Below are 25,547 nucleotides of genomic sequence, written 5' to 3'. Positions count from 1 at the left end.
ATACAGTTAACCATCCTGATGTGTTTCCCAAAACTACAAAATTCTTTTAAAGCAAACATACAACATTTATATAAATTGACCATATCTTATGCCATAAACCAAGTTCCAACACATGTCTAAAAATCGTTAATACACAAACCCTGTTCTATAGCCCAATACAAATAAGTTAGAAATCAATACCAAAAAGATGTTTTAGACCTACGTGTATAAAGTTTTTAAAAATCTTGTTAAATAGCCTTAATTTAGAGAAATAAAACATGAGTAAGAATAAGAAATACTCTGAACTAAACCATCATTAATATATATCATATATCATTTTTTATTATAAACTTTTAAAATGTTTATTTATTTTTGAGAAAGCATGAGTGGGGGAGGGGTAGAGAGAGAGGGAGACACAGAATCTGAAGAAGGTTCCAGGCTCTGAGCTGTCAGCACAGAGTTCTATGCAGGATTCAAATTCATAAACCATGAGATCACGACATGAGCCAAAGTTTTATACTTAACTGAGCTACCCAGGTGCCCCTTTATATCAAATTTCAAACTTATGTGTTATACCTATATACCATTTAAAGAAAAATTTATGGGCTTAAATTTGGCTTATTTTAGGGAAAAAAGTCTTTTATTTTAAGTTTATTTTATTGGGGGGGGGCAGGGGAAGGGGCAGAGAAAGAGGTAGAGAGAATCCCAAGCAGGCTCTGGGCTGTTAGCCCAGAGCCCCACTTGGGGTTTAATCTCATGAACCACGAGATCATGACCTGAGCTGAAATCAAGGGTAGGATGCTTAACTAAGTCACCCAGGTTCTACTAGGGAAAAAAAAAAAGTCTTAAAAAGGCTGAAAGTTAATGAATTAAGTATACAACTTAAGTAATTCTATAAAGAACAACAAAATAAAACTTTTTTTTTAGTGTAGAAGGGTAAGACCTTCTACAACAATAAAGGTAAGACCAGAAATTAATGAATCAGAAAACAAAGATACACAAAAAGAGAATTAAGGAAACCAAAAGCTGTTTTTTTCACAAAGACTTAAGACGTGGACATTTGTCTTGCAAGATTGTTCAAAAAGAGAAGTTGTGTAAATAAGAAATATTCAGTGCTTAGGCAAACCCAAGCACAGACATCAAGATTCAGTGGCACTCGGTTAAAGTATTTTAAGATATGAAGGCTTGAACACAGGGAATTAGAAGCTTAAATGCTGCTAGAGATTCTGAAAGAGACTTTCCAGGCTGAACTTATGAATATGATTCCAATAAAAATTTAGAAATACCCCAAGGGGAAGCCACTCTTTCTGAAGCCACCACTGGGCCTACAAGTTCAGAACGCACTCCCACAGCTGTCATCAGAGGATCAGGAAGCTGATGTCACCACCACCGCCACACGGCCTCCTGTAACCCAGCAGCTTGGGCATAGACACTGGAACACTCTGCACCAAGGCACTCATACAGCCAAAAGTGGGAAGGAAAATTGTCTGTTTCACTCACACCTTCCAAATTTCACACCACTGTGTCTAATTAGTGAAAACTAACTTGTTTCTCTAAATAGAAGGAGAAGGGTTGAGAGAGCCAATCTACACACAAATCCCTCAACTGGTGCATTCTTTAGCGTTTATTTCTATCAGGCTATGGATTGCTTCTCACAAACGCTGACAATGCCTAAAATTAAAAGAGAGAACTTCCCCAACATCATAAGACTCAAGATAGAATAATTTGTTTAAACTTCATCTGTCCATCTGTCAAATAAAACTAGTGACACAAGAATGATTTTCATTATCATCAGCTGGAACAATACTGAAAGTGCAAATGAAGAATACCTATGAAGAATTATTAACATTTTTCAGGCAAGGGACATTTTTTTTTAGAAAGGTGATAGAATTTTTATGAAACTCTTTTTAAGTCTGCTGTGTGTGCCGATTTATCTATCTGAAGAGGTCAATAAAGTTGCTTGGGAGTTCATATAAATCCAAGAAAAGCAAAACAAACCTCTTCCCCAAAACTTCATTTGGTTCAAAGTTCTAGCCACAGGATGATACTTCAAACATGAAAGGGAACACAGATTGCACATCATAATCAGCATGAGCTGCTTTGTCTCCTATCACACACCAGACACACGGCACTGAAATACAACACAGCATGACATGAATATTTGCAGCTGCCCTTTGTATTACTTTTCTGTTGAAACCACAAATTTAGTGAGGGGATAAAACATGCCCTTATCATCTTGTAGTTTCTGTGGATCAAGAATCCAGGCACAGCTTAGCTGGATTCTCTGCTCAGGATCTTACCTAGTTGTTGGCAGAATCTTTTTTTCAATTTTTTAAAAAACTTTTATTTATTTTTGAGAGAGAGTGCAAGCAGGGGTGGGGCAGAGAGAGAGGGAGACACAGAATCTCAAGGAGGCTCCAGGCTCCAAGCTGCCCTCACAGAGCCTGACGTGGGGCTCGAACTCACGAACCATGAGATCATGACCTGACCCAAAGTCAGATGCTTAACCAACTGAGCCACCCAAGCACCCCTGATAGACTCCATTTCACTGCAGCTGTAGAACTCATGTTAGCTTGCTTCTTCAAGGCCAGCAGGGGAGAGAGCTTCTGACTTCCTCAGTCTCTGACCTCCAGAATTTGTTTTAAAAAGTTTGGCTGAGTAGGTTCAACCCACAGAATAATGTTCCTTTCGATTACTTTAGAGATGACTGATTAGGGACCTTAAGTACATCTGCAAAATCCTTCACTTTTGCCAGATTGTATTGGTGAGAAGCTAAATAAATGTCCTTGACACACATAAGAGGAGGCAATTACACAAGGGTGCAGAGAATTCCACCCACCACACCCTTAGGTGAAAAAATAGCAAGAAAGCCTCCGCACGCTATCCATGCTGGGTTTATGGCCAACATTGTATTGCGATGTTGAAATAAGTGTCAGTCTCTTGGGAAATATTGCTTATTGTTGTTCTAGCTTCTGGCCTTTTTTAGTTATTCTTTTAAAACACATTTTCCTCCTGGGGCACCTGGGTGGCTCAGTTGGTTAAGCATCCGACTTCGGCTCAGGTCATGATATCGCAGTCGGTGGGTTCGATCCCCGCGTCAGGCTCTGTGCTGACAGCTCAGAGCCTGGAGCCTGCTTCGGATTCTGTGTCTCCCTCTCTCTCTCTGCCCCTTCCCCACTCAGGCTCTATTCTCTGTCTCTCAAGAATGAATAAGCATTCCAAAAAATTAAAAGAAGAAAAAAAACATTTTCCTCCTGGCTACGCATACTAACCACTGTGCTAAGTACTGGTGTACAAAATTAGCAATAATTCTTGTCCATGAGAACACATAACCAAAACCACTTTATCCTGTCAGCTGCACAACAAGTTGTTTTTTGTCACCCCATAAGTCGATTGCTTTGATGCATTACTTGATGTTTTTCTGAAAAAATAAAACAAAAACAAAAACAAAATAACTTCCTCTAGCGTGACTAGAGGTGGCCACTAAACCTATTATATCATGACTATGAACGTCAATCCTGAGGCCAATGCCCCAAACAAGATGATCAGGAAACCATTCTTAACCTTATTCTTTTTTTTAATGTTTTTTAAAGAGAGAGAGAGGGGGTACATGAGCGGGGGAGGGGCAGAGAGAGAGTGGAGGACAGAGGATCCAAAGCGGGCTCTGCGCTGACAGCAGCAAGCTTGGTGCAGGGTTCGAATTCATGAACCACGAGATCATGACCTGAGCTAAAGTTGGGCTCTCAACCAACTGAGCCACCCAAGCACCCCTGATTCTTTTTTTTATGAACATTTTTTAATTTAAAATTTAGTTAGTTAACATTCAGTATACAATATGGGTTTCAGGAGTACAATTCAGGGATTCATCACTTACATACCAGACCCAGTACTCATAACAAGTGCCCACCTTAACACCCATCACCCATCTACCCCATCTCCACCCACCTCCCTCCATCAACACTCAGTTTGTTCTCTATAATTAAGAGTTTCTTGTGGTTTGTTTCCCTCTCTTCTTTTCCATCCCTTCCCATATGTTCATATGTTTTGTTTCTTCAATTCCACATATAAGTGAAATCACATATTTGTCTTTCTCTGACTTATTTCACTTAGCATAATACATCCTAGCTCCATCCACAGGATTGCCAATGATAAGATTTCACTCTTTTTTGATGGCTGAGTAATATTCCATTGTATGTATGTATATCACATCTTCTTTATCCATTCATCAGTCAACGGACACTTAGGCTCTTTCCTTAATTTGGCTTTTGTTGATAATGCTACTATAAACATTGGGGTACATGTACTCCTTCCAATCTGTGTTTTTGCATCCTTTGGGTAAATACCTAATAGTGCAATTGCTGGATCATAGGGTAGCTCTATTCTTAGTTTTTTGAGGAATCTCTGTATTGTTCTCCAGGGTGGCTGCACCAGTGTACATTCCCATCAGCAGTGCAAGAGGGTTCCCCTGTCTCTGTCACCTTGCCAACATATGTTGTTTCTTGCGTTGTAAATTTTAGCCATTCTGACAGGTGTGAGGTGGTAACTCATTATGGTTATGATTTGTATTTCCCTGACAACGAGTGATGTCAAGCATCCTTTCATGTGTCTGTTGGCCATCTGGATGTCTTCTTTGGAAAAGGGTCTATTCGTGTCTTCTGACCATTTCTTAACTGGGTTGGTTTTTTTTGGGGGGGGGGTGGTGTTGAGTTTGATAGGTTCTTTATAGATTTTTGGATACCTACCCTTTATCAGATATGTCATTTCCAAATACATTCTCACATTCCATAGGCTACCTTTTAGTTTTGCTGATTGTTTCCTTCATTGCACAGAAGCTTTTTATCTTGATGAATTCCCAGTAGTTCATGTGTGTGCTTGTTTCCCTTGCCTTCCTCAATGTTTCCAGTAAGAAGTTGTTCCAGCCAAGACCAAAGAGGTCTTGCTGTCTGTGTTCTACTCTAGGATTTTGATAGTTTCCTGTCTTACGTTTAGGTCTTTCACCTATTTTGAATTTCTTTTTGTGTACAGTGTAAGAAAGTGGTCCAGCTTCATTCTTCTGCGTGTTGTCATCCAGGTTTCCCAACACCATTTGTTGAAGAGACGGTCTTTTTTCCATTGGGTATTCTTTCCTGACTTGTGGAAGATGAGTTGACTGTATAGTTGTGGGTCCATTTCTGGGTTTTCTTTTCTGTTTTTGTGCCAGTACCATACTGTCTTGATGACTACAACTTTGTAATATAGCTTGGAGTCAAAATTGTGATGCTTCCAGTTTTGTTTTTCTTTTTCAGGATTGCTTTGGCAATTCAGGATCTTGTGTGGTTCCGTACAAATTTTAGGATTGTTTGTTCTATCTCTGCAAAGAATTCTGGTGGTATTTTGATAGGGATTGCATTAAACGTGTAGATTGCTTTGGGTAGTGTAGACATTTTAACAATGTTTGTTTTTCCAATCCATGAGCACGGAATGTCTTTCCATTTCTTAGTATCCTCTTCAATATCTTTCATGGTTTTCAGAGTACAGATATTTTACCTCTTTAGTTAGGTTTATTCCTTGGTATCTTAACCTGATTCTTATATGATCGGTAAGAACAATGATCTCTTTCAAACCAACGATGCAAACAAAGATTCACAGCCTTTCTTTTCTAAAATTCATCAAGGATAAGAGAAAACTGCTTCAACAGAAAACTGCTTGTGAGCACATCAGGAAAAATTGTGAGTTTTATTACCCAGTGTTAAACCAAAACTACTGTGCAAGGCTGATAAACCAGCACTCTGGATTGGTAACCCATATCGAGGCATCCACTGAGCACTTAAGGCATTTCTGAAGTTAACCATCTGGGGTTCAGAAGCTCAGTTGGATGGCCACTTGCCCAGTAATTCTCAATCAACGTAACCGAATTTGAATCTCAAGTCACCATACATATCTCATGAAGCAGTACGTGTGATCTCTGCATCCAAAACCAGCTCAGTGGTCCCAGAGTCTGGCTCTCCCATGAGACAACATGGGGAGGTTATGGGGCACGGAATGTGATCGAAATGTTTTCCAAAAATAACCTCAATCATTTGGTGCTGCTCAACTTTGCATGCATTATGAGTAAATAAAGTAAATTGCTTGATAATAATTATTGCTTCAAAAGAAAGTGGTGTGTTTATATTTTACCTAAGTGTTCCATTACCATAGGGAGGTGGCAAAGGATCAGAGCTATCAGCTGCCAGGTGGATGAATGGTTCAAAGCTGTGTCACATTTTATGCCCAGCCTTCTGACTGTATATTTAACAAATAACTTATAAATAAGAAATTCTAAAATATGTTATACCTAAAATAATACAAGAAAATCATATATAGAGATATATGATGAGAGGAGAAGAAAGCTAGAGGAGAAGAAAGTTAGAAAACAGAGAAAGTTTAAATATTTAAATACCTAAATTTGTTGTTCTTTGGATAAAAAAATGTTCCTTCATTTTCTCAGGCCGACACCAACAGTCATGGACCCTAGGAATGTATTCTGAACACTTATGTTAACTGATCAGTTGTAGCAGCCATAGGGAAAACATCAATTAAAAAAGAAAGAAAGAAAAGAACTCTTACTCATCTACTTGGTATTATGCCCCCAGACTATCGATGATAAACTCATTCAAAGACATCTACCATTATAAGTTTTCTTCATTCCCTGCATTTGAAGACCACTACCATTTTGGATGGCATTAACATAACTCCATTCACCAATGAGCAGAGTGTTCGGTTAGCTCAACATCACATTCCCATTCCATTCAACAACACAATCACACTTCAATATCACGCACGGTTGCCTGTAACAACAGTTGTACTCTTACCGCCAGGTTCAATTTGGGGAGGAAATAGAAAACTTGGAGACCAAGTTCCTCTGTAGATCTCAACTTCCTCCCCTTTACTCCTTTCCCCACTTCCTCTCCACCGTAGACCCTCCTGCTCCTCCCCAGTAGTGCTCAATCAAACATAACGCATACACAGGCATATGCACACACACACACACACACACACACACACACACACACACAAACACACACGCACACACACATACCTTTCCAGTTTCCAGTAGGACTCAGTGACTGGCTCAGTGTGCTTGCCATGAGCACCTGTAAGTTCCAGTGACTAGAGATTTAGCTGAGTCAGTGACAACATGAGATTTTGTGAGGCTACAGATACAATATTAATTATTTACCAAAAAAATGAGTTGCACCTGCATTCAAATGTAACCATATCAAATAAAATTTATTTTTTTTTATTTTTTTTCAACGTTTTTTATTTATTTTTGGGACAGAGAGAGACAGAGCATGAACGGGGGAGGGGCAGAGAGAGACGGAGACACAGAATCGGAAACAGGCTCCAGGCTCCGAGCCATCAGCCCAGAGCCTGACGTGGGGCTCGAACTCACAGACCGCAAGATCGTGACCTGGCTGAAGTCGGACGCTCAACCGACTGCGCCACCCAGGCGCCCCTCAAATAAAATTTATAACATGCAGATGATTTCAACTCCTTTATCACATGTTTGTTTCTTAAAACAATTATGTTACAGGAGGCTCCCTCAGGTAATAAATCCTTATGTTTAACTTAAGTTCCATTTTCCATCCTAATCAGGCTCCTCAGTAATAAAACCAAAACTCATCTGACATGTTTGTAGAGCACTTTATCCAAAGAGTCCCAAAGGCTTTACAGATTTCATTCTATCAGAAGGAAGGAAGTAAATTATTCACTTTACAGAGAGCTGTGAATAATGTTTCCTAGCTACTTCCGTCAACTATCTCTAACAGTAAAAAATGACATCAGGTTCCTCCAGCCAACAACCAACATGGTACAGGCCAACATCAACTGTAAGCTTTCAAGGACCCAGAGAGGCTAAACCTACTCCCCCATGCCATGCCTCCATCTGCCTTTTCTGCCTCCATTCACAAACCATCTTTCTCCTCTTCACTCTGATTTTTATTTACCAGGTCAAAATGTGCACACAGAAAAATAAGAATCGATGCACTAAATGGTCCCCTGTTACTCTGAAATGTTAATGTCATTTCCAAGAATGAGGGAACATTTCTGTTCCATCTTAAAAGCCTCCTCTTGTCATTCAACCCCAAATTAATACCTGCATACTACCATAGGGCACAAATGGAAGCAAAATTGAAAGAAAGAGCAGGATTGGTCAAAATAAATTAGTATCTGAATGCAGATAATATCTACATTTATAAATTGTAGCAGCCATTAGAAAATCACCAATGAGATGCAAAGAAGACAAAAAGAACCATAGGAGATCTTTAGCAAGGACCCAGAGAGGTAGCCTATAAACACTTTTGTGTAGTGAGCAGGGCTTCTTCTCACAGAAGCAACCAGAATTATCCCATTTTTGCTCAAGATAAATAAAAGTGGAGGGAGTGCATAACTTGACTGTCTTATTTGCTGGAAGATTCAACAATAATCTCTAGATTCATACAATCAATCAACATTAGAAGTGTCGTGCTATGCATGATAAGAGTCCGAACATGTACAGTCCCTGTCTAGAAGGGGATCCATTGTACCTAACTTTACGCTTCGTACCATTTTCTTAGACTAGTAGAGGGCAGTAGCCTGAAAGAGTTAAACATGAATTTTTTAATTTATTGCTAGGAATACATACACACCAAATATTCTTTTTAATGTTAGCATTACTTACACCATAGTAATAAATATATGCAGAGCTGCAAATAAACATCCTTACAGATTAAGAATCAATGCACTAAACGTTTCAACTTCACTGTAGTATCTAATCAATTCAAGAACCTCTTATTGCTGTGTATATTCCAAATCAATAAAAAATACACCTTAAAAATACCTATAAAATAGAATGCTATAGAACAGATACTATGGGACTACAAGAAGCAATTATGCTGCACAATTATACAGCATGATACCAACAAGTAGTTATCTTAACTGCCCATGAAAAACGATGGGATGTTTGATGCTAACTTGTTTTCCATTACATCTTTCTCAAAATCCAATATCAAGAAGTGTATTTATAGTCCATTATTCACATATTCTGTCACTGTCGCCGAAATTGAGATTTCCAGTGCTGGATAAAACTAACGAAATGATTCAAAAATTGTACTCAAAGCATGAGTTTCTCTTGGTCCCAAGTAGGACCCTGCTTGAGGCTGCAGAAAGAAATATACCTATACTCAAAGAAGTGGTCTACACTCCTAGGCTCACATCATTGTACCCTTTCCTGGGACCCTATGACCTTCTTTTGCCCTGCTTTATTTTAGCACAGAGGGCAGGAAAGCATTCTTTCACTACCACTATATATACTATTGACCCTGTGCTTTCTGTAGTTTCCAGAATTTCTATAGGTAGAGATTCCCAGGGTAGCCTGACCTCCCCTTAACATTGGGCACAGCACCCATCCCCGAACAACAGCCTATATGGTCAAAGACAGGAACAGAAAAAGAGAAAAAAAGAAAGGAAAGAAAAATAGAGACAGCTAAGACCAGATATCTATTCAATGAGCAGGTATTAGGTGTCATGAACATTAAAGGCAATAGAGTATCTGACTGAGAAAATATCCTGGCTACTCTAAAAAGGAGAACATTCCAGAACTGAACAGCAACTAGCTGCTCTAAAAACCAAGAAAAAATCAGGCCAGGGGAATCTAAGGAATGGCAGCCTTATTAGGCATAATGAGGTAGCAAAGTGATATCCACTCAGTGGAGGGCTCTGAACTCAAGACTGCTGAAAACAGCGGAGAATAATCTAAGAAGGAAATAGCCATTCCAGAATTGCCATAGTAAAGGTGAGAGATTTTTTTAAGGCTTTTTTGATACGCATTCTCCCTTTTTTTTTGTTTGGGTTTTGTTTTATGTGTTTCATTTTTGCTCTATAAAATATTACACTATATTTGAAACTAAATTAGATGTTTTATGTCTTACCATGATTAAATAACAATTTCATGTGAACACAGCCATAGTATTTCACCGGTTTTTGTTTAAGTTTTGTTTTCACACCACGCCTAAAGCGTGACTCCTATAGTACTGCCTAGAAAAGCAATTCCAGGGAGCAGGGTCAGGAGAGTCTGCAGGTGAAACTTACAAGTCTTTTGGGGTTCAGAGCCCCAAATTGTACACCTGAAGGAGTTTTATGGAGGTGGTGGCAATTACTCAGAACTTGCCCCAAGATCTTCAATGATTCAATAATTTGCGAGCACGTATTCTATTCTGCCCCATCCTTACCCCAGCAGAGCCTAACCGTGACGTAGGCGTCGCCCTCAGACATGCACCCAGCTCTGCTAAGCACTGATTTGACAGGACGAGCCCTGGGGGTAATGCAGTAGTTACCACAGATGTGTGTATGTGCTCCCCCTACACAGAACAGCTATGGGCTCACTCCGCTTGGGGACACACGTGGTCACACCTGACTTCAAGGGGGTGGAGACAGTGATCCTCCTGGGGCCCAAAGCAGAGGGAACAGTCTTTGCAAGCAGCCCCAAGGGTCACCTTCAAGACAGAGAGACTCTGACCTGGTCCTGAAATCTGTGCGAAGCTAAGCGCCCCTTCCTAGGTGAGATGTGGGTATCCAGGAATGGCCACCAAGAATGTAATCCTGATGCTGGCCTGGGTGCGGCAGGAGTTAGATCTGGGCTTTTCAATGGTCACCTGAAGTCCATTAAAGAACAGCAATCACCCAGCCCCCAGTGAGGTCCACCGACTGAATCGTAGATTGTAGTTTCTGGGGGAACAACTGAGCCAATGGCCTCCTAAGATACTTTCCCATTCAACCTCCCCCACGTCCTCCATTCTAACACTGCCTGTTATTTGGATTTAAAAATGACCTTCTGGCTAAAATTTGCTTATAGATCTAACCCTTAGGGCTGAGTCCCTTAGACAAATATTACATCACTGCCTCCTGAATATGTATAGTTGTACCACAGCTGAGGCTCCCCAATGCCTGTGACTTCTCACGCATGGTAGCGATTCACACGGCAAACATCTTTAAGGAAATCATCCAAATGAGACATCTTCCTCATTAGGATCTATCATTTACTGAGAAAAAAAAGAAGCATGTAAAGCATCATTATTTTTTTTTCTCCTGAAGGTGGCTAGAATTTCAATCTTCTAGTAAACATGGACCCATTAGGTTGCTTCGTAGATGAATGTTTTGTCTTCATCATTCTTGCTACAGCAAATTCTCCTCTTCATTTCTCTTCTCCTGAGGATCCCTCGAGAAAGTAGTTTGGGGAACTCCATCCTTATTAGATGCACATCAGGCAGATCCTCTTTGCTCAGCTTCAGCTTTTCTTTCAGGATATCAAGGACAGGATATTATTTGTAAGCAGCCAAGGTAATTACCATCCAACAGGGTCCAATTGTTTTCAATTAAAAGCTTTACTGCCGTCTTTAGTTTTTAATACCACTGTGGCCATCTGCTTTCACTGAAGATCTACCAGCCAGAAGCCCAGGCCACATCTCATTGCCATTAACTCCCAAGAACCATTTTCCTCCAAAATGAAAAAACTCAGTAGTCCAGGGAAAATATGGGACTAGCCCAATGCATCTTTGGTGACCTCAGGAAAGCTATAGTATAGAACTCTGAATGGTCACTTCTCAGAAACACCAGCCCTTCCTAATTCTGCCTGAAGTGCCAAGTACTCATCCTCATTCTCAGCCTCCCTTCAACTGGGGATGCTCAGCTTTAACTTCCCCACTTCTTATTCCCCATCAAGCTCAAGTGTGTATAGCTCCAGGATAAGAAGTCTTCAAACTGCAATTTCATCAGAGGTATTGTATGGGTAGAGACGCTTTCCATTTTTGATATTCGTCATCAGTCCAACTCTTCATAGCTCACTATACCCTAAAATTCTGGGTGGAAGTAAATTGGAAATAGCCACCAGCTTACCTAAATGGACACTATGATAGAAGGTATTTTAGCTGTTTTCATAACTTAGAGCCTGGGATCCATTTCTAGAGTCATAAAGTTATTAGAAATTAATGGAGGTGTTTTATGGACCTATGAAGAGTGACAGCCCAAGGTCTAGTTTCCATCCGAAACCTAGCCCACTCCTGGTAGTTTACACTGCAAAATGACTCCATAAAAACCATTCGCACAGTTTAATTCCCCTTGCCTCCTCTACAACAGAAGTTCTTCTGCAGCAACAGGTGGTCCTGGCCACAGCCCTGGCCAATAAGATGGACATGCAAGTCCCAGCAAGGAATCTCTTCCCAAAGAAGGCAAAGTTTGACAAAGAGACATCATTGGACCCTTCTGATCCCTTTCCTCTTGTCTTTCTTCTGCATGTTTCTTGGACTCGGAGTCTGAAGGAGTAGCCACCATCTTGTCACCATGGATCACTAAGCATGAGGACAAAGGCATAAATGCTAAAGATGATCAAGTAGAAGTTCAGAAGGAAACTGAGTCTTGAATGGCACAGGGCCAGCCTTAGACTGCTGGCGCTCAGATTTCTGAAACGTGAGGCATACAAGTCACAAGCTGTTTCAGACCCACCAATAAGATTTGCTATTATTTGGGGGAAAAAGCGTTCCTAACTAATAGAGTCATCACACCAAGAAAACAGTCACGAAGTGAACAGAGGAAACCAGAATTACCTTCTCTCCTGGGTCCAGACCAAGAAATTGTTTCCATTTTGAAGCAGCAAATCTAATCTCTTCATTCTCAAAATTACAAGGGGGGGAATAAAAGTCTTGAAGGAATTAGTGATGAAAGAACGTTGAACACCAAATCGGAAATCCATGTGTAATAGTTATCACTATCTTCCAAATATTTCTGGCTTTGTGCCTTCCAGGAATATGATAAAATTATGTTTCTGTGCCCATTTTGACATGAGGCAAAACCATATGATTTTCTTTGGCCAACGAAATGAGAACCCAAACGAAGGGTCATTCCCCAGCTGAAGCTTCAAGACCATTGTGTCAGGTACCCTTTCTCTAATTGAGGTGACGGGAAGCACAGCTCAAAATGGAGCATCTTGTGAAACTGGGTCCCCAAAGGTCTACCATGAGCAGTGGCTCCTGCTGACCCACACTTGGCACGCAGCCTGAGTGAGGAATGAGTTGTTACGGCAACATACCCTATCCTAGGGATGGACTGCCATCCATGGTAATAGACAAGCTCTAGATAATGTAGGAATATCAAGTTGGAGAAAAGGACCTATGAAAAGACTTGAATTCTAGCTAAAGAATTTTTAAGCAGACACACCAAGGAATGTCTTGAGAAATGAGGGACAAGAGCAGTAGTTCCCAAATTCTGCTGCATGGTACATTCTCTCAGGGAACGTGTAATAATCCTGATGCCCAGGTCAACACCTTTGTACAAATTAAATCAGAATGGCTGAGGGTGGGCACCAAGCATCAGAATGTTATAAAGATGTCCAAGTAATTCCATATGAGCAAGAAAGTTGGGGAACTTTCAATCAAAATCTGTTTTCTTAATTGAAAAAATAACACTGTTTGATGATAGTGAAAGTCTTTATTTCAGGGAATTTAAAGAGTAATGGCTGTCACTGAGAAGGAAGCTATCAAGCCAAAGATCTTTCTGGAAAGGCAAATCACAGTCGATCCACGTGGTCCAGACAGAAAGGGAGAGGACCCCTCCCCACATATTCCTGCAATGCCAGCTTAGTACATCTTTAAAGGGACCCCACTGTGAGGCTCCCATTAACCTGATTTCATCTCAAAGAGTCAACTTTTCAACAAAATGCGACAGCATCTTTCTCGAGGATTCACATTATTGCCTGTGAGCATTGGGATCACTTTTATAAGTGAGCTTCCCACACTTGCACACCCCATTGATCTCCCCGGGCGCTTTATCATCTGGGTTATCATCTGAGAGTCCTGGTAGTTTCCCCACAGTGTCGGGTCTCAGTCTGGGCCTTAGAAAGGGGCAGAGCAGGCTACACCCCACAGTCAACCGTTGGTCTTGAATACAAAAAGCTGCCCCGATCTGCAATTTGCCTCTGCCCTCATGCAGAAATGACACGGGAAATCTCGCTGTATTGAATTGTCTTTATAGAGAAAAAAACAAGTAAGAAAGTAGATATTTTTAAATTCTTCATGCACAATTTGCCCCCCAAATACCCCGAAGCTATTTTTATAAGGCTTATGACAAACCTGAGTAGGGACAGCTCAACCTGGAAAGGTCAGGGCAACTCGAGAAAAACAAGCCCCTGGAACCCCTCCGGTGCCTGTTTCTGATGAGTCTAAATACACACCCCTAAGCACACCAGTCCTCTGTCCCCCTCCATCTGCCTTCCCACCCCCATGCCCAGCACACTCTCCTATGAGGCCTTTGGAGATATTCAGGACGCTGTGCACGTAGCATAGCAATCAGATGCTCTCTCCTCAGATGGCTTGGCTAATGGCCACTTCCTGTGGTTGTCAAATGAAAAAAGAAAAACTAGCATATCCCCAGTGACTTATTGTATCACTTCCCGTATCTGACTATCTGGCAGCCAGTATAATTTAACATCGCCCGTAAATTAAGAGCCTCTTGCAAGGGTGCCACAGCTGAGCCCTCCACCCTGTTTTGCTGATTATAAAGAAACCTTGCCAGGACTTCCATTATGAATAGTCATTTCCTAAAATGTAACTCCAACAACACTGACATCTAATCATATATTAAATGAATGAATAGAGGTTATATATCCACCCTGTATACCTCTGAGCTCATTCTGAAGATTAAAATGACTTCCTCTGATGTTTTCCCAGTGCGCGCTGTGCCCATGATGTCAGCTCTCGCCCTGACCCCCTGCGAGGCCTCCAGCCTCTGGGATATCCCCCCACACTGTTTCTTATCTCTTGGCTTTGCCGGGTTCCTCCTTCCTCACTGCCTAGCCTGTGAGAAGTCAAAGTGAGCTCAAATTCTTGCATGTCGCCCAGCTCCTCTGGTGCCCCGTGGTTCTGAGGCTGGGCAGCCCCACAAGCAGCTCTTTTGCCTCTCCCCAGGGCAGGTGCACTGGTGGAGTGGGCTACAAAGCTTTGTGCTGTGTGTTCATCATCATGTTGGTCTTAGCAAAGATTCCCTTCGTAGCACTGCTGATACTTGGGGGCAAAGACTTTCTTGATGCCCTAATTGGTTGCATGTTTGCTTCCGTCTCATATTGTTTATTTGTTTTGTTTCTTCAGTGTAGAATCGTGAACAGGCGCCAGATTTGGAGCCAAATGGCCCGGTTTTCATGCCAACTTTGCTCCATGCATTGTGACCCCAGCAGCCCTTGGGGGAAGTGATACAACCTCTCTGACCGTCATTTTCCCCATCTGTAAAATGGGAACAGTACCAAAAGCTATACTCACAGGACAATTGTGAGGATCAGTGACATAACATACATGAAAATACCTTACAAAATGAAAACATACTAGCTATCGTGAGTACTAGAAATAGCGAGGACGGACTAACCAAGCGGGTTCGAACCATGGCTTCGCTGCTCTTAAATAAGCCCCGTGTTCTTAAAGAAGATACTTAATACCTGAGCATCTTTGCCCACCTCATGGCACATTGTCATCTCATCAGATGAGGTGATACAAAATACACACAACGATATTGGCAAAAAGTAAGAGCTCAGTAAATGACAAATGCTTTTATTGTTATTATTGTTGTTGTTATCATTATTATTTGAGCAGGACAAGCAGCTAAAAGACTTGTCCAAGAAAAAATAAATGAGGAGCAACTTTTTGCATTTTAGGAGTCTCAAAAAGAAAAGATCAGAGAAGCAGGCTTTTCACGTTTGTAGAATGACTTTGACGCAGAAAGAAAGACCGATGATAGCTCTGGAATATTGTCTAACGGATTTGGGAACTCTGAAAAAAAATTTGAGAACAGCTGACACACTACAGCTTAAATATAATCAGTCGCTGAAATTGCTCTGCAATTTGTTTCAGTGTTTTTCTGCGGATTGCTTTTTTTAACCATACATGTGTCCTAAATATATAATTATATGGCAGAGTATAATAGCTCATTTAGAGTTATTGAGGTCTATTATATAATCCAATAGGACCGTGGGGCGGGGTTTGGAGAGGAGCAGTGGTGATTAACTTGAATGAGTATCAAACATGAGCACGCTAGATGTTAATAGATGGTCTTAGTACCGATTTTCTTCTTGCCTTTGCCAGTCTCCCCAAGACAGATCGCTTTTGTGTCCCAAACTGTATTGTTTTGAATTGATGTTATATATTCGTTTGAAAGATCAAAGAAGCCTCTATGTAAAATTTCTTAAGTGCAGAATATAAGCATGTGCTTCTATGAGTGTGGGTCCATGCGTGTGCATGGCTGTCTGGAGTGCATGTGCTCCAAAATGCTCAGATGTGTGTCCTGAACAGAGCACTCAGTTTTTCAAGGAAAAAATTAACAACCCAAATTCCCCTCTCCCCAGACACCTTCCTTTTTCACCAATCCATGAAATGTGCACATGCTAGGCCAGATAGAAAAACATCCTTTTCTACCACCCTGACTTGGGTTTTAAATAGAATTGTCTAGAGCCATGATCTTCTAGTAGAGTTAATCACCTTGTCAATATATCCCTGTTGATTAACTGATGGATTCAATGCAGGCTTTTTGTCAATTTCCATTTCTATTGGATAGTTTCTATCCCTTCAAGACAAATTAGTCAGGGCATTAGAGACCATCTACTCAAAATCCACTGCTTAATTTGTTTTTAATCCCAAGAAAAACCAAGACTAATAAAGGCTCCCGCTTGCCTTACACAACTGACTCCTAAGGTCCCACGTCAGAAATGCCCCAGGCCATCACTCCCTGAGTGCGTGATGCTCTCAGGGTTCAGTCATTGGCAAGGAGTCCAGTCGGCTTATCTAAGCCAATGCAAACTGACCTGGTCAGTCTTTAATTTCTTGTACTTAAAGTTTGTGAAAAATCACATTTCATCCAAATACATTCATCTACCTAAGGGACAGCCCCACTTGCTTCAACAGGAAACTGTCACCCGCAGAGGCCAGTAGGGCACAAATATGACTGCTTACGCATGATCCAAAATGTGGCCTCAGCTCTTCCAGAATGTCTGTATTTGCTGCCACTGAGAGAACATTCTCATCAGACCAGGTTCTCACCTCCCATAGATTCAAATCTCTCCAGGACATCTTAATAAATTGTCTGTCTTCTCTCTGAAATTTACAGGAAACCTCTGTGACTCCCAGATATCTGTGACCAACCAAGGGCTAGAGCAACCACCACACGGTTTCATGTTGGAGTTTGTACTCTAAGTACTTTCAACCAAAAACGAAGTTCTGGGATCAAATTTTCAAGATCTCTTATTCTCCAGGGTACAATCCAGGGCCAGTCCTGGATTGGCCAGGCCAATACTCCTGACCACTTAGCACCCACTGTCTCCCTGAACACTGGGCAAACGCTGAATGGTCCACTTCCTCGGGGCTCTCAGCTTTTTTCTTGTCATTGGAAAGGAGCCATTCCGTTACCAAGAGGGAGCGTGGGTCTAAGCTGGTGAAGGTGGCCAAGAACAATGAGGGACAGAGGCCGTTGTGTGGGGGCCATATGTATGGGCGAGAATGTTTGTTTCTACTACAGATGAGACATTAGTGAAGTAGGAGAGACAGGGGCTATCTCAAATCAGTGGTAGGGGGTCTCGGGATACAAAGGGATTGAGATGACTTACATGATGATAGCCCAGCAAAGGGAGTGAGCTCAAAGGAGTGAGGGCAGATGGAAGGAAAATGTCCTGGTGAGAGAGACTATTGAGCCTTCAAAGGCTTTTCATGATGCCCTCAAAATATCCCAATGTTGATCCAAATCCAACTGGCACTCAGCTGTCACCCTACCCCATGGTGGCACTCTGACAAAACCCCCATCCTCTCCTCCAACCATTCCTTGCTTTAGTCTTGCACTCAGTGTCCCTCACTTCTCTCCAAAATAAACCCTCTGCTCCAGCCAGAACTGGCTGCTTCTTTCTGACAGATGAACCCAGCTCACGCTCCCATGAGTCTGCAGGGTTTGGCACGACAGCTGCAGCAGCCTTTTGTAATTCGTCTTCGAGACCCATCCAGACTGGCTTTTCACCCAAGAGGGATGAACCATAAGAGGTGGGTGACCAAACAGTACTGAGTGCTGCCACCCTAACACTTACACCCCCCCCCCAAATAAGCCTCCTTGCCTTTGTTCTTGCTGTTTTAACTGCCAGGAACACCCTCCCTTCTTTTCTCCACTAAACAAAATCTTACCACCTTCCAAGTTCCAGCTAAGATCCCACCTCCTCCATGAAGCCTTCCCTGCTCAGCCCAACCAGATGGGATTGCTCATTCCCATGAATCCCTGTAGGCCCTACTGATCAGGAAAAGGGAACCGTCAGCTTAGCCAGTAATGCCAGAGCCCCTACTGAGAGTTGGGTGCTCTTCTAAGTGCTTTGCACTAGAACGAATTTAATCCTCATTGTCAGTACTGTTAGTCCCCTCCATTCACAGTTGAGGAAACTGAGGCACAAACAGGATAGTTATCACACCCAAGGTCACTACTAATAAGTAGCCAAGCTGGGATCAGACCCCAGCATACTGGCCCTTGAGTGGGCGTTCTGTATCCCCACCTGGCACTGCCTTCCGGGATTGCTCTCTTGTTCCTTCTTCAGTGGACACCCAGCCAGCACAGCTTTGTGTCGGCTCTTGGTTGCTCTATGTGCCCACGACATCACTCCCACAGACTGCCAGTCCCATGAGGGCAGCGACCATGACTCAGACTTCACAGAATGGACAATCAGTGCCCTCCTGCCTTGGGAGAACCCTGCTTAAGCTGTCTCTGTTTTGCTTTAACTCCACAGCACAACCGATATTTCTGTCTATGGTTTCCTCAACCACGTCACTCTGGAGGCCAGGGGTAAGCAGTGAAATGGCTCAGGGTCATGGAATCTGTGTCTCTGTAGCATGGAGACAGTGCGTGCCACTAGTGGGCCGTGGGTTTCAACCCTTTTCCCATATATTCTCTTCCTGGCTGACAGGCTTTCCACCCCGAGCAGACCAAAGAGTTTCTGGGTTGGGAGACAGTTCTGTTCTGAAAGGAAAGCCAGTCTGCACCAGAATAGAGACCCAGCCACAACCACGCTGCAGCCCGTCAACCCATTGGCAGCCCAGGGCTGAAGCTGGGGGTAAGCAGTGAAAATCCTGTGTCCCTACATCTCTCGGGGCTGAGGATGCACACAGTTGTGTTATTGGTGCCGGGGCCTGGTCCCTGAGCAGAAATGAGCAGAATCGTGGTTGTCCACACAAGATGGAAGGGGAGTCACAGTCAGTGCATGGGGTTGTGAACACAAGAGACCAGCTGGGTAGGACACACACAGTGAGTCCACAGGGAAGAGACACGGTCCCTCTGTTAGCACGTCGGGGGGGGGGGCGGATTTTTTCCTGCAACTGATTTCACCAATTTTACCAATTACCTCCACTTACCAAATTTAATGTGATCCCATCAGAAAGATAGCAAGAAATAGGGATTGTGAATCAAAGATCATCCCCACCTCGGGCCTGACTTCTCCCTTGACCTCTACTTGACATTTGCTTCATGATTTAATTTACGTTTTCCTATTCACCCTTCTCTCTCTTGTTTCCCTGGATCCCAATTGGATTGAGCAGCTGAATTTTCATTACTCAAGTCAGAGGTCTAAGGAGAGTATATGAGCTTTGAATTCCTGCCAGCAGGGCCATATCTGTTCCAGCTCATTCGCCATAAAATCATGAATCAGCCTGACCCACCCTGGCTTGCTCCAGTTACAACAGGCATTAGCGATGGGGGGAAGATTCAGAGATATGGAAAGGAGCTAATTTTACTGCTAAGCTTCACTCACCTTCAAGGACAAAAACAGAGCTGCACCCGTCTTCTCTTGGCCTGAGCCCCGTTAGAATCAAAGCCGATCCTGGGCTTCAGATTCAGCTTCTTCTCTGAGGAGTCTTCCCATGCCCTTGTTGCAACCCAGAGAGGAAGTGCCAGTGAAGCCACAGGGAGGGCTTAAATGACCCTTAATCTCTAACGACTCCTCCCAAAGCCCCTCACTTGGTCCTGCCCCTAAATGAGAACACAGTTTCAAAGTAAGCCCCCACTGAAGCACCCACCGACCCATCTTCCCAGTGCCTCCCTGTCACCAGGGTATGACCCTGAGACACGTCCGCTCACTCCCCTTTCAGCAAAGCCCTACAAGACTCAAGAACCAGAGATGGGAGGGAAATAGCTCCCTCTCTGCAGCCCTGCAATCTCAGCATTGCAGAGTCAAAAACACTAAATGCTTCTGTGACCCAATAATACTGTGACCAACGCGTTTGTGACCCAATAGTAATACTAGGTGGTTCTACAGAAAGGACAGCCTCGGTGGGAGAAAAAACTGTGGTCCCAACCCTCTTTCAACTACCTTTCCCTGAGCGTCCTTGGGCAGAGCAGGGCAGTCAACCCAGCAGGCAAAATCAGAAGCCCGCTGCCTTCCAACCACGCCCATTGTGTTCAGATGCCCTCCAGGGCAACAGGGAGGATGAGCAGAAATGCCAACCTGGATGCCGTCTGGGTGAGATCCCTGGTGTCATCTTATGTGTGAAACTGGGCAATACAAATGGACTTGCAAGTCTTTGAGTGAATTACGTTGCCAAAGAGACACACACTCACCTGAACAACCTGTGACCATTCAAATCTGAAACTAAAACCAGTTTCAAATCCTTGATTCTTCAAACCTGCAGGAATTGCGCTTGAAAGCCATTAGTCCCAGAAAAGTGTGAGGTGTGCGGTGTCCACTATACAGGTGCCCATGAAGGATGATACGCAGGGATGAACCTGCCACGAGTCCCATGGACAAGGGCATTCAGTGGCAGGACAAGCAGGAACTTCAAGATGGGTGCAGTAAGTGGACAGGAGACAACAGTTCCCTTTCCTAAGGAGGTGCAAATGCTCTCTGTGTTGAGGCAAAAAGGAAGCACATGGATGTTCAGGCTTCTGGCAGTAAGGACTGTGACAGGGACCCTTAGATGCCACTTCATATCTGTTTTCCCTTTCTTCTTCAGAAATATTACCCGCAGTTCTTGAGTGGGAGCATGACCCAAGAACAAACACCATACTTCCCAGCCCCCGTAGTTGTGGCCAAGAGTCTGTAAACACAAATGACATACGAAACACACAACCTGTGTCTTCTCTTTCCTCATCGCATCCTCCCCAAGAGCCAGAGTACAGACACTTGTGGTGGAATATGGTGGGACATTCTGAACCTGGCAAAGACAGCAACACTTTAGGGACAGAGCTGTGGGGTAGAAGGAACCAGGAGCCAGGAGCCTGACACCTCAGAGCTATGGAAATAGCCCAGGACCATTTCTCCTGGGCTCTTGTATGGGGGAGAAACAACTGTGTGTGCTACCTCTCTTCCTCCAGCAGCCGAACTCATTCCATCCAATAGAGTATGAAAAAGAAAATTGACTACACCTCCCAAGAGAAAGAGAGGGAAAGGAAGGGAGGGAAGGGAAGGGAAGGGAAGGGAAGGGAAGGGAAGGGAAGGGAAAGAGTGGAGGTACAAGATCCAACATCCACATAATAAATGTTACAGAAAAGACAGAACAGAGAAGAGGAGAGGAAATCATCAACAAGATACTTCAGGAAAATTTTTTCGAAAAATGGACACGTGTTTACAAAGTAAAAGGACCGTGAAATGCCCAACACCGTGGTGAAAATAGATTCACCTAAAGGCACATCAGCATAAAATTACATCTCTAGAGACAAAGAAAATTCCTATAACCTTTCAGTAAGAACACAAAAAATAGGTATCACATGAAGGATCAAAAAACCAAAATGTCATCAAACTTGCCACAAGCAATATTGTAAGCTGAAGCAATTCCTGCACAATTTTAATGGAAAATAATTTCTCACCTAGAATTTGGTAGCCAGCCAGAGTAGTAATCAAGTTGGAGGGTAGAACAGAGGTCTTCAGACAAGCCAGTTCTCTGAGAATGTACCTCTTACTACTTATTCTTAGGAAGGAACAGGAAGATGTTCTCCGTCAAATAAGGATGAAAGTGACAAAGCAGAAGAAAGAGCGAGGTTGTATGAAACCACGGATCCAAACCAAAAAAGAGACAGGGTGATCTCCAAAAGACTACAAAGGGCAAGACGAAAATGACACCTTTGTGGCTGAAGTGGAGGACATTGGCCTCGGTTGGAAAGGCTCAGAAGTCTCCCAACTCTGCTGAAGACGAAGAGGATGAACAAACTACTGATATGTTTGAGGTGAGTGAAAGATTTATACAAGTGGGGGAGAGCTTGGGCTTCGTTGGCAGCAAGGACATAGAACAGGAAGGAAATGCAAGAACCAGAGCCTGAGGATACGTGCATGTGTGGTGGGCTTGGACTGGGGGAGCGTGCGTTCTCCAGAGCAGAAAGTCAATAAATAATACCTAACACTAAAATAAAATGACAACTTATGGAGAAAGACAGATACCATATGTTTTCACTCTTGGGTGGATCCTGAGAAACTTAACAGAAGACCATGGGGGAGGGGAAGGAAAAAAAAAAAGGTTAGAGAGGGAGGGAGCCAAAGCATAAGAGACTCTTAAAAACTGAGAACAAACTGAGGGTTGATGGGGGGTGGGGGAGGGGCATTGAGGAAGGCACCTGTTGGGATGAGCACTGGGTGTTGTGTGGAAACCAAGTTGACCATAAATTTCATTTTTAAAATAAATAAAATGAAATGAAATGGCAACTAATCATGTAAACATTTTTCGAGAAAAGCAAGTCAATGCCAAAAGAATCAGATAAGAGAGTTGAAAGTGGTAGTTTCTGGGGAAAGGAAAATGAGGAGGAACTGGTTCTGTGTGACTCTGCATATGTAGAATTCTGATCTTTTTTTAAACATAGAAAAGAAAAGAAGAAAAAGAGAAGGAGGGAAGGAGAAAGGGAAAGGAGGAAAGAGAAAGACAAAGAGAGCAGGAAAAGAAAGAGAAGAAGAGAAAAAGCAAGATCAGCCACAGCAGAGAGGTGGAAAAGCCAAGCCAGGTACATCAATCCTGCAGCCATCCCCACAAGACTGGCCGCAGACTTCAGACTCCACAGCGTGCAAGGATGCTTGTGAGCCTAGCGGGCGTGGGTGGGGCAGGTGGGGGACTAGGGGGTGCATGAGGTGGGAAATTGGCATCCAGGTTGGTGAGTAGAAGGGCCAGTCCAAGAGGCCAACTCGGGTTGTAAACAAGGATGTCATCAGATAAAAGCTTGGAGGAAGTCAAACATCTCAGAATAGCTTCCAGATTTACGTTTGGTTCCCGGTACACCACCTGCTTATGAAGACTTCATTTTCATAGCTTGTTGCTTCGGCCTCAAAGGTAATCAGTTCACTTAAAAAACAATGGAATGAACATGAACACATATTCAAACACATACTCCTGGGAGTTACTGAGATTTCCAATGAACAGTGAGTGAATTAGGAAGATTCTATCTTGGCCCTGTTTTCATTCATTTCCAAGTTCCTTTAGGGGAATAAGAAAGAAAATTTTTCTGCAAATGAAAAGAAAATATGTTACTGGTTAGTGTACCATGATTTTAATTAATAACATATTAAATGTTCAAAAGTTGGATTGGAGAAGGGACTACTTTTTTATATTCAAAGGAAAATTACCAGAAACTCCATTCTTTAAAGTAACATCTGCTTTGTAACAGTTCATTTTTATTTAATAAACTTTATAATTTTTCAAGTGTGAAAGCTAAGATTCTATTCTATTCTTCTGCTGTGACAGAACCAACTTGTGACTTAAGAAAATAAGCTTTGAGAAGATGTATCTAAAGTAAACGAGGGGTGCTTGGGTGGCTCAGTTGGTTAAACATCCGACTTCAGCTCAGGTCATGATCTCACAGTTTGTGGGTTCAAGCCCCGCATCGGGCTCTCTGCTGTCAGCTCGGAGCCTGGAGCCTGCTTCGAATTCTGTGTCTCCCTCTCTCTTTGCTCCTCCCCCAGTCACAGTCTATCTCTCTCTCTCTCAAAATTAAATAAACATTATAAAAATTAAAATAAATAAATAAATAAATAAAGTAAATGAGACAAAGGATTCAATGAGATTTTTTTCATTGTTATACATTTGTACAGGTGACAGCAATTAATTCTTAAAATTATATGTTCCCCCTTTAACACTCTCAGCTGGAAAAGGTCATAATTCACTGCATCAGAAGCTGTAAATCAGACTAAATGCATCAGCAGAGGTAGCACTGACAGCCACCAATAAACAAGGGAAGGACGGCCATTGAGAGGCATTCTGGGGCCAATAATCACGACTCTTGAGTAGACAATAATATTTAAGAGAAAGAAGAGATGCTGTCCTGTTCACATACTCAAGCTCAGGTAGACATGTACTAACTCCGTTATTACTTTAGTGATGACAGTGCCATCTTTGAGAACTATCAAACAGGCCTTGAGTTCAAGTTGATAATTAAATTAAATAGTAACTCCTAATTTGCAAGAAGTGTTTAAAGAAAAATTCAAGAATGGCTTTTGAATGTTTAAAAATGTTCTTACAGGGGTGCTTGTGTGGCTCAGTCACTTGAGTGTCTGACTTCAGCTCAGGACTTCGGCTCTGACCTCAGCTCGTGGGTTCGAGCCCCACGTCGGGCTCTGTGCTGACAGCTCAGAGCCTGGAGCCTGCTTCAGATTCTGTGTCTCCCTCTCTCTCTGAACCTTCCCCACTCACACTCTGTCTCAAAGATAAATAAATGTTAAAAAAAATGTTTTTAATGTTCTTACAAATAATGATATGGTGATTCCTTTTCATGTCATAAAATATACTATTAGATCTCCTAATGTGAAACCATTATGTATAAACCTTATCTCATTATGATTATGTTTAAAGAGGTCTTATTGAAATGACTCAATATATTTCTACTCATAAGTAAGATTCACCTGTAGTTGTTGTTGCTGTTATTGTTATTATTGATATGCCATTTTGGGGAGATTTTAGTATCAGGATTATGCTCCCTTCATAAAATAAATTGGAAAATTTTCCATCCCACTCCATGCTCTGAAACACTTTAATAGGCTAGCAATTACCTATATGAACTTGTCATAGTATTAGAGAATCAGCCCATTAAATTATGTAAGCACTTCAAAAAGCAAAATCCTTGTGTTGTTTTAGTCGTGTTTTCCATTATTACTTGGCTTTTCACACTATTTAGATATTCTAATTTTATTATTTTATCAGGTCATTATTGTTATCATTTTTGTTTTTCTACAAAGTCATCCATTTTATCCTGGTTTTTTTAAGTCTTTATCATAAAGATATACATGCCATATGTACTAGTCAGGGTTCTCCAGAGAAATAGAACCAATAAAAATATGTATTTATAAGGAGATTGATTTTAAGGAATCAATGCAATTGTAAGACCTAGTGAATCTGAAATCTGTAGGGTAGACAGGCAGACTGAAAACCTCACTCAGTCTGCTCCCAAAGCCTTCCACTGATTGGATGAGGCCCACTCACGTTAACAAAGTCAACGGATTGAATGGATTGAAAGTGTTAATCACATCTACAAAATACCTTCACAGCAACATCTAGACTAGTGCTTGACCGACTGAGCAACTGGGCATCATTGCTTAGTCAAGTTAACGTAAA

At 42.2% G+C, this 25,547-nt stretch overlaps 1 long non-coding RNA gene across 1 annotated transcript; it reads right to left on the bottom strand.

Moving 5' to 3' along the window:
• Positions 1-15,547: 15,547 nt before the first annotated feature.
• On the bottom strand, positions 15,548-20,219 carry LOC109500032. Its single transcript, XR_002157677.3, has 3 exons — positions 19,778-20,219; positions 16,959-17,099; positions 15,548-15,782 (listed from the first exon to the last, which is right to left on the bottom strand). It is a non-coding gene; the product is annotated as an uncharacterized LOC109500032 (long non-coding RNA).
• Between the last annotated feature and the right edge of the window lie 5,328 nt (positions 20,220-25,547).

This window comes from Felis catus, chromosome B2 (assembly GCF_018350175.1).
Source record: "Felis catus isolate Fca126 chromosome B2, F.catus_Fca126_mat1.0, whole genome shotgun sequence".
Classification (NCBI taxonomy): domain Eukaryota; kingdom Metazoa; phylum Chordata; class Mammalia; order Carnivora; family Felidae; genus Felis; species Felis catus.
The sequence above is the reverse complement of the archived record's forward strand: the minus strand, read 5'-3'. Positions and strand labels throughout refer to the sequence as shown.